The following is an 8,848-nucleotide window of genomic DNA, read 5'->3' on the forward strand; positions in this document are numbered from 1 at the left end:
ATGTGGAAGAGAGGAGGTCGTGGATAGTTATTCAGCAATTGGAGAGACGAGGAGAAAGGTGGATAACCGCGGAGGCGGAAATCGTTATTAGCCTAGAAGCGGCAGGATTTGGATATCAAAGGCCGTGGCCATGGTTTATGCGTGGTATCGGCGTCACCGGATACAAAGAGCTGCGAATGTACCAGTACTATCAAGTACTACTGTCCGCATTTGCCTCGCGTATTTAGCGCTAAATATAGCTTACGGATTCTTGACGTTCGTATTTCAAAAGCACATTCAAAAGCATTAACATTAGATACATAGAAAGGTCGGAATGAACGCGAACATAAATATATACATGTGTACTTCGGATTAAATCTCTTCCATTTACCTTTGCTTTATATGCTACGTCAACTATCATTTTCTATTTCTGCATTCTTTATTCTAGTCTTCATTTCAGGCTGGAATATCGCACCAATATACATCCCGACGCTTCAGATAAAGACGCTGCACGAATTGCTTCGCGTGTCGAGAAACGAGAGCGTGTCTTCTAGGTAGACGGGAATCTAAAAGCCGATATTGCTTCAATATGAAGTTGTATCGATATTGCAGCTCGCATAACAGGAGTCATTACAAAAATCTATTGGCAAAGAGTGAGGCTAACGAAGAAATAATGGAAAGTTGAAAGAGAAAGGTTTAAAAGCTTTGAATAACTAAGCGGTGTAAAACGATATTTTTCATTAATATGAATGGAAAAGTTTTAGTAAATAATTTTAAGAGTGTTCTTTCCTATGTTCTAAAATTCTAAAGAAGAAAGTAATAAGGAATAGTTAGGGAAGAAGTGGTAAATTGATTTAGCGAGGATTACTGGATCTGCGCAGGATACGTTGGCTTGTGAACATTGCCATAGTATCATTTGTAATGAATCCAAGTCACGTTTTACCGTCGAGACAGTGAAAATATAAAACGTTATGCCACTGTCAAAGAGAGATAGGAAAACAACGAGAAAAGGATATACCGGAGATTACAATCGACCAGAAAGAAATTCAAGGCGTTATTGTTTGGAAGGAGCACTGCTTGTTCATGGCGACATTTTGTTATCGATATGTATCGGTTTTCATTTTTCCCACGTGCATTCTCTACGGATCAAATAGCCCCACTCGTCGATAAAATTGATACGCGCACAATACATATCTTCTGTATGAGTGGCAATAGGAGAGAGACATGAGTGAAAGTCACTAAAAGTGCACAAGTAACTAAAAAAGGCGGAACGAAAAGAACGAAGCAGAACTTTATACAGTTACAAATGATCTAAGAGACAATCCAATAAATCGTCAGGGATAAAATATATTTCAATCGAATAAAATTTAATTATCCGCTTGATACGCTTGATTTATTGAGTTCATCAAATCTTTTTTATCAAAAAAAAAAGTTCTTCGTACTCGTTTCGTTAATTTAAAAAAATTACTCTTTATTTTAAAAATTTGTAATTTATCGTTAATCATTTTAAGGAAGGAATATATGTAAGACGATCGTTCCTTTGACAATCTCACGACAATTCTCACGCAAGATTTTAAAATTTAAATGCGACATGGCATCACATTAACATGACAAATCTGCAATAATTTTGATATATCGAGGACTGTTTGCGACAGAGCTATAATAAAGTCCGATGGAAGTAATATATGGAGCTACTTGTGAAAATCGTTGAAAACTTATATATGTGACTCTTATCTATGTGACTATTTGCTTGCATACATACTTTCCCATTTCATGCAATTCTACGTGCTGTGTCAATATCCATGGCTGCCTATTTCTAACACATCCTTTAGTAAAGAGCAGAGTCTGATATTTATAACATTTTTTATAGCTTTATGGGTATATTTCAACATCTTCTCCTTTCTTCATTTTTATTTATAATTTAATGTACTTCTTGCGCGTGTATTAATGTCGTGGATCCGTAATGCAATATCTTAACAAGCTCACGAGCTTATTGAATACCACAAAGGAAGAAAGTGCGACAGAAATGCATTCTGTTGAAAGAAGATTTATGTCGTTTAAGGAAGAGAAAAATAATGAGAAGAGAGCGAATGTTGTTGTGAAAGGTTTTGTGATGTAGTTTAGAAAAAGCGTGCTTTTGCGAGTGTTTAAGAATTTTCTTTTCGTAGCTTGCGTATCAAGAGAACAGCGAGGTAGGATAATGAACTTTTGTTGAATCAAGCTCGAATACGAAATAAAGCGAGAGCTAGATCCTGCCAGTGCATTTTATTTTTCTTTTCTTATTTGATAACGCACCGATACCTCGAGTGGTGTGCGGATAAATTAAATTACGTGAGGCTCTCGACAATAGAATTAGTCGGCCAGAACGAGAAATATCCGTAATTTACTTTTACGAAGCTTTACCTTAGTGCACGCGTCATATGGCGTCGCAATGATTGTCTGAAATTTCTAGATCGTTCCAGGGAATAAACCTTGTCTAAAAGCAGTTAGTGGAGACGTTCACGTTTCAGTGACACCAATATCAATAATGAGTACTAAAAATGGTTTAGAGTTACTGTAATCAAAGATATAATTTTAGTTAAAAACTCTAATTTTTATCTTATAGCAAACAAGTGCTTGGAAATTTTAATTCTCTTCATATTCGGATATTAATAAATAATTGCGCTGTCGTATTTATAGAAATGTAAAAAATTAATTACAACTGATGAAATAGTACGAAGTAAAGTTATCGATCGCGTTGTTGTTGATTGACTACAGTAACTTGAGTTATTTTCACGCTCGCATATCTCTAATTTCACCATCGCGCACTCGCACATTTATTTTTTCCCCTCGTAATATCATACATATTTCATAGTTCTGCCGGATATTCAACCGAGCGCGGCATTGTTTACGGAAAAAATCGGCGGGCATAAATTCGAAAACAGCATGGACCGTGCCGCTGCGGGTTACATCTGGTCTTCACGCGGGGAGAAAATCCTCGCGATCGCTTTACAAGCTCGTTCGCAGCGTGTCGCCGTCGCGTATTCTCCTCGTTCGGCGATCGTCGCGGCGCCATCGCTGCGCGACGCCGCGCCGGCTGTAGAATAAAACTACAATTCTCCACCGAACTCGCCATTTCGACGGGTCGAACAAAGCGATTCAGCAAAAAAAAAAAAGAATCGAGGTAGCAAGGAGGGGTGGGAGTGTAAAAAAATCGGACGGCCTGCACAATCGTAGCCAGAGGCGTTTGAAAGTTTCAATGACATTCAGCTAGAACATTTAATTCACTTTAATCCTTTGCTGCCATGACTCGCGATCGAGCGCGTAAATCGTTCCCAAGTCGACAAAAGTACTGAAAAACGTTTTCGGCTAGGTTCCCCGAGACCTTCATTGTTTCCTCGAGGGCAACATTGTTCCTTTCGGAAAACAACCTTTGATACGCGGTTGCGATCCTTCACGTATCGAAAAGCTGCATTCTCGCGGTAATCACGATCGAAAGGAAAGATTGAAAAGCCATAACTCTTTGTGAACGAAGGAGGAATCACGTTATATAATTCTCATGGGCAATATAAGATGCGATTTTTGATAAACTAAAAATAGAATAATAATTAAAGTTGGGCTTTTGAGATAGAAACTAATAATTGAAAAAAATGGGCAATTAAGAGCCTAAATTCGCAGTAATTCGAATTATTCGATTGAATCAACATATATTTCTCAGTACTACATATATGTAACAAATACCGAACGTTTCGGCTTAATTCAAGCCATCTTCAGCAGTCTAGTATTTATAATAAAATTTTTTGATAAATAATTCGAGACATCTTGATAGTTTCGTATAATATAACTTCCTTAATACAATTCAAGTAGTTGTAAATCAAAGTAATCGAGCAGGAGTCTTCCAGATTACTACATCTGAAGTAATGTAACCGCCATTTAGCTGTTAGACTAAATGCGAGCTACTGCACATACATTCCATAACTGCCCAATAAAATATTATAAATTAAATCACGATTGGCAAAAATATCAAAAGGCCAAGCATCTTTAGCAACATATTCACCTAATTTTTCATTTATTAGACTAAAAATGCTTGGAGCTTTCAGTAAGCTATCATGTAATTTTCATTTTTTATATATTTTTTCATCTCTTTGAGATCGAAGTTTATTATTTACACAGATCGCGCGAACTTATTCGATCTAGTTACGTCCGAGAGACGTTGCAGAAATTGAAATCTAATAATACGCCATTCCCCGATAGTACATTAAATCAATCTAGATACCATTTACGGACTATTTTAAGATAAAACTTTCCACTGCATGCCACTATCATCGTAAGAACACTGGCGCTACAATAAATGCGTTATTTCGATATACTCGAAGCTTTATTCGCGGTACGGAAAATGTACGCGAAGTTTTCTGCTCTCTATCAAACGATTCCGCATCTCTTCGCTACATTTATGATTCTTTTGTATGATTCTTTGTTTTTCTTTTCGGCGAGCAAACTGGAGAAATTATTCTCTCCATTTGCCGAGTTCTACCTCGTTCTTGTCAGACAAATATACAATTCACCCTTCTCTCGTCATATACGCGCGATACTTTTTTATAAATTTTTTGCTCATATAATTACTTTTATAACGTAGTCCTTTATTAATTTTCTGTTTAATGAATAAATGGACGGTACATACCGCGACCTCGAAATAATGCTCGGTAGCGCGTAATACGAGAGAAATAAATTGAAATGTCTGTCGTCAACCACGTCGCTTGTGTGGCTTCATTGACGCAGAAAAGAGGAAATGAAATTTCAGAATAGACATGACGCGACCTAAGGCTTTCTTTAAAAATATCACTATTTGTTCATTGACTTTGTTATTTATTTCTCTTTGACTTAACAAAGCACTCTATTCGTGCTTTAATTTTGTATTAATTGCCTTTCTTTGTTCTTGTCAGCTTTACATTTTGCTGTATATAATGTATAGTTTTTTTAAGCCGATTTAAAAGATAGTTGTATTTGTTGCAAACATATTCTCATATATTTGCAACAAAATATTATTCGTTTTTAAATTTATCTGTAAAAAGATGCATGTATACGATTTTGATATTTTTGTTTACGCAGAAAACACGATTGAAATCTGGTAGCTGCCAATTCTTTGTTTTATATTTTAAAATATATGTTTCATAAAAAAATGCTGTTTTTACATTTTGTTTGCCATGCTGTTGTCGACGCTAAAGTTTAATAAGATTATGTGCGAAATTTTTGTACGCTATATGTTCCATAAATTGAAATTTTTACTTACGACTTTCAATAATACTGAACTTATCATGGAAAAAACATCGCGTGAAGATTGTTTTATGAATTCTATGGCTAGATAACATATATGTATATTTTCTATCGCATCTTATCATAATGACGTAGATATGATTATTTGACTGATTGCATTGTTCGAAAAAATATTGCGAACATTATATTTGTAACGAATGACATTTAAAAAACAGAATATTTAATATAAAACAATATGTAAACCATGCAAAAATATTTATAAGATAATATGTCGTAACATCGTTTTATTCGCTCTCGTATTTTAGTTGGTCTATTTGACTTGCTAACACTTTTTTACATTTTTTATACTTAAAATGAAATAGATATATATTTGGCGCTGAAAAGAGAGAAAGCAAAGATGCTGAGTATAAAAAGTGTAAGCAAGTTGAACAGATTTAGGCTGCGTTTCACTTAAGGAGTTCCGTACAATAAAAGGAACAGAAAACAGAGAACAGAGAATAAGAATTTCAACCTATCAGAAACTATGTATTCCACAATATATGATTTCTGATAGATCGAAATTCTTATTTTCTGTTCTCTGTTCCTTGTTCCTTTTATTGTGCGGAGACCTTGACGCTCACATCGTTCGTGGAATCATTTCATCCTTGTGATTTATCGAATATTAAACAGGGACAAACGATGCTCGCGAGCGTTGTGAGCGTTAAATGGAACGCCCTAGTAGTATGCTCTCTTAAAGCCGGGAGCACATAGAATAAACGTAAGGGCATAAGACGTAATCAGTAAGAAAATCGTAACATCGGATTCGTTACTGGCATTACCGTCCCTACTGTGATTGGTCAATTTGCTTACTGCTTACATGTTACGGCCTTACGTTTTTGTATGTGCCATGGGCTTAAGTGTCTGCCGAATATCGACTCTTTGACGCATTCTTTCCCATCTACGTATATCCATCTAGTCGAAGCTGGCAGTGCTGTAACTATCTTCTTATATTCGGCCTTTCTGATCAGATACCTATCCTCAGGCATTTCCTGATGATACTTCCTCGCTCCTCGTGACATTCGCTAGACAAAATCGCCGAATGGTGGTTCACATGTAGGTCCTTGTCGTCATCATGGAGAGAATTTTTGTTTTATATAGCAGAACTTTTTTTGTTAACAACTTTTTAACGAAAGGCGACAGACAGCTAAAATCTGTTGGAGATCACTCAGGGTTATGACTTTGATAACATATGTTGAGATAAAGATCATTGGGGGATGCTCCCCTAATCTAAATTTTTATCATCAATTTCTCTTCTGTTTGAAGAATAAATTTTGCTGCATTTGAGCCCTTCTTCTTTCAATTCTTGTTTGTGCTTTTGCACGTAATATCGTTGAGCTCACTTGATTTTCGACCGGTGCAAAATCCGGTTCAACAAGTCATAAATTGATTTAAGGAGGTTCTATTACTTTGGACTAAAAAATGCAACTAAAGTAAATTATCATTACAGCGATTCCGTATTATATGCAATATTAGTGTAATGAATTGTGAATATTATTTATGTGCTATATTCTTAGTAAATTCTTAGTGTATATATAGAATATTAATAAATGTATGAGATTGTCAATGATTCGGGAGGTCAAGCGTATATTTGGAAACGTTGCACTTCACGATGTGACGGGCAATCATATCAGAGATGAATTCTAAGTTATATGAAGTTGACTTCGTATCACTCGTATCAGTTGTACATTGCGGCATTGTCAAGTCTCTTACTACTAATGCGATCCATGAGGTAAAGGTAAACTTTATGAGACAATAAAGCTTTAAATCCATATGATAAAATCCGATTTTGCTTTTTTGTACACAATTGATAATTCATCTGCCAAATCTTAGTTTTTCAAAGTCCTAAAGTTGGCTGAGTATTAAATCGATGATTATCTACTTCGGGTCGCCATAAGGAGATATTATTTACAAGAAAACTATACGGTCAATATTGCTCAAATTGTGGGATTATTTGTGTACGGTATTTATCTCTACAGCATATAAAAAAATTAAGTCTCTAAGTTGATTTTCAACTAACAGTCGAGCCTCCTTAAATTTTGAATATTGCAAAATCTTTTTACAAGCATATTCTACACACTTTAGAAAAACAAAAAATGTAAAAAAAAATCGATTTTTTTTACCCTCCAAAGTAGAACCTCTCCTTTTTTTAAAGATATACATCACTTAAATTCCTTTTACGATATAATTTTTTTTTATTCAGGAAAAAAAAAACACCTAAATTTGATGCCTTATTCTTTTTACAGTACAATGATTTTTTGTTCTGGCAACGCACTTATATTTGACGCCTTATTCTATCCTTTTTTTTTTAAATAAGTAATTTTGTATTTTGATTTTACTGACAGCTGCAATTGATTCTAGTTTTTTATATAGCAAATCTTTTTCTATATGACGCGTATACTTGGCGTTATTTTTTTACCTTTTTTAAAAAATCTAATAATCTGCCATTCCCCGATAGTACAATAAATCGATCTAAATACCATTTACGGACTATTTTAAGATAAAACTACTGCATACTATCGTAAGAACACTGGCGCTGCCACAATTATGTTATTTCGATATACGAGGCTTTGCTCACGATACGGAGAGTATACACAGTATTTTCTTATTTCCGCATCTCTTCGCTACATTTATGATTCTTTTGTATGATTCTTTGTTTTTCTTTTCGGCGAGCAACGGGAGAAATTATTCTCTCTATTTGCCGAGTTCTACCTCGTTCTTCTCAAACAAATATATCTCACCCTTGTCTCGTCATGTAGAGAAGACTAGGATTAGTAGACACGCATAAACGTGTCTGAACATACAGCAACGACTGCCTCTCACTCTGTTCTGATATCTCGATGCGGATGCATCTACATCAGAGATTACACTACATTTTCAAAAAACGAATACGTAAGTAAATATCTTTATTCTTGAAGTTTTGTTTTATAATAATATGTAAATTGTGTTAAATAGATATTTGATTTCTATTTAGATAATAAGACACGATTTTCCATTATTTGCTTAACTTGCGTTAGTTGTGTAAGCTTAATCTGATGTTTCATCCAATGAGCTTCATCCATGAGAGCCTAGGAGCTTTGTAGTCTTAAGCGCTATGAGTGGCTTATGTGGCAATCGAACTGTGTTCAATCGTGTGCAAAGTAATGATAAAAGTAACTGTAAAATTAGTTGCCATTATGTTACTAAAAAAATGTAACTACGTTATCGTTATAAAAAAATAACGCAATTCCAGTAAAGTTATCAAAAACGTAAATGTAATTGTAACTTTGTTGCAAGTAACGAGCTGCTTCCATTTCCTGATAAAGTTCAATAGATTATTTTTGTTTATCTATCTTTATTATCGTATGTATTGTTAATGTTTTTAAGGAATGAACGAATAAACGAATGAACGAATTAGACGTCATTTCGAGTATTTCTGCCAAAATTCATGTAATCGAGCGTTGGACATTTTTGGAAGTTTATCCGAAATTTCACTTTAAAAAAGTGAAAATACAGCCTGAAAATACTTTTGAAAAAGAGTGAAAATATTTCACTTCTTGAAAAAGAATGGCAATATTTCACTCCTTTAAAGAGATTTACC

This window comes from Trachymyrmex septentrionalis, unplaced genomic scaffold (assembly GCF_001594115.1).
Source record: "Trachymyrmex septentrionalis isolate Tsep2-gDNA-1 unplaced genomic scaffold, Tsep1.0 scaffold60, whole genome shotgun sequence".
Classification (NCBI taxonomy): Eukaryota; Metazoa; Arthropoda; class Insecta; order Hymenoptera; family Formicidae; genus Trachymyrmex; species Trachymyrmex septentrionalis.